This window comes from Buceros rhinoceros, unplaced genomic scaffold, assembly GCF_000710305.1.
Source record: "Buceros rhinoceros silvestris isolate BGI_N320 unplaced genomic scaffold, ASM71030v1 scaffold12491, whole genome shotgun sequence".
In the NCBI taxonomy this organism is placed as follows: Eukaryota; Metazoa; Chordata; class Aves; order Bucerotiformes; family Bucerotidae; genus Buceros; species Buceros rhinoceros.
Window position 1 is genome coordinate 148,867 of NW_010394905.1, and position 1,560 is coordinate 150,426.

The window sequence follows — 1,560 nt, forward strand, 5'->3', positions numbered from 1 at the left end:
GGGGAACAGCGAGGCTCCCCGGTAATGGCTGCTGCCGCTTGAATGCGGCGGGGGATGCGGAGGGAGGCAGGGGGAAAGTGAGTAGCACAGCGAGGAAGGAACCAAGGCTTCTTGGGAAAACAAGGTGTCTGCACAAAGCCCCAGAGGCAACAGACAGATCCTCTTCATGCCGGGGACGAGAGGATTGTGTGGGTTGCTGCAAAGCGCAAAATCCACCAAAGCTGCTCTACTGAGAACGAGCCCTTGGGAAGTACTCTCTTTCTCCTAGAGCCAGGAAAGGGGGCCGTGGGGGCACGTGTGCCTCTTTACAAGTCCTTTTATAATAATCAGAGGTGTTTTTGCTCAAGATATTTGCATTTTTGTTTGTGAAAGGTACAGCCTTCTGGAGATTCACGTCCCTCTTGATGCTTTGGGCATGTTCTCCAGGAAAAGCACAGAGCAGCCCCTGTAGAGCTCAGGCTGGGTGAGGGCTTGGTGTGGCTGGTGACAGAGGGCATGAGCACCCGCAGGCACAGGAGTTTTGCTTTGCACCCCAGTTGTGCTTCGCATGGAGACTTGACCACTTAAGAATATTATGAGGTGAAACCCCCGTGCTTGCTTTCTGATGAGCATAGTCTGTGCTGGCAGGTCACCAGGGAGGAATGAGGGGGTTTATTTTTGTTGTGTATGTCCTGTGATTTTTATATGAGCTCTAATTACTCATCCGAGGACTGTGCCCTACAGGCAAAAATCAGGAGCTGGTCTTGGCTTTAATAAAAAATTAACTAATTTTTGTGAACAAAACTGTTAAGCCCTCCCAGATCACCCAGCATCCAGCCGGACTCACCGACACTGATAACCACTTGGGAAGCTGATAAATGAGATAACCACAGGCAAAATAATCAGACCTGGAAACCACCATCAAATATTTATTGACCAGTTTTTGCATGTTTTATTTATGTTTAGCCACGTAAGTTTGGGTGTTATCAGTCACAGCTGAGCACCTGCACTTTTTCTAAAGCTTGAGGCTTTGCAGTACACGGAGGCTCGTAGAAAAAGGCAATGGGGGAAAGGTGCTTTTAATGGTTTAGTAAGTTCTTTTACCTCCCAAATGTTGATTTTCTTTTTCTTATACTTTCAGACATATGTTTGTGCTGCTATCTCTATTACAAAAATTATAAACAATGAGCTGGTGTAAGTAATTAACTATTTTCTGTAGATTGAATGACTTTTTAATCTAAAACCATGATGATTTTAATGGTAATGTGTGTTATTCTCCTGAGGTATGAATCTGTAACCCATTCCAAGCTGGGAGCACTGGGATTCTGAATGTCTCTGAAAGCTTGGGCATTTGTTCAGCTTCAGAAAAAGGAACAGTTGGGTGCCGAGACCTACAGCAAATCTGGCCTCACACAGAAAATTGCTGGTGAAGAGCAACCAGCCTGCTGACTTTTAGCTGAAATAATCTGCCAGCTTGTTTTCAGGTGTTGTTCAAAATCCCCTTCCAAAAAGCTTCCAGCCGCAGCCATAAAGCCTCGAAGGCAATAAACTGACCGTGTAGGCAGGATCTTACCGTCACCG

General features: G+C 46.0%; 1 protein-coding gene across 1 annotated transcript in view; it reads left to right on the forward strand.

Moving 5' to 3' along the window:
• LOC104501554 (multiple epidermal growth factor-like domains protein 6) overlaps positions 1–1,560 on the forward strand; it is a gene marked incomplete at its 3' end in the record, with an annotated part of 146,596 nt that overhangs the window by 137,483 nt on the left and 7,553 nt on the right. The window lies entirely within an intron of this gene.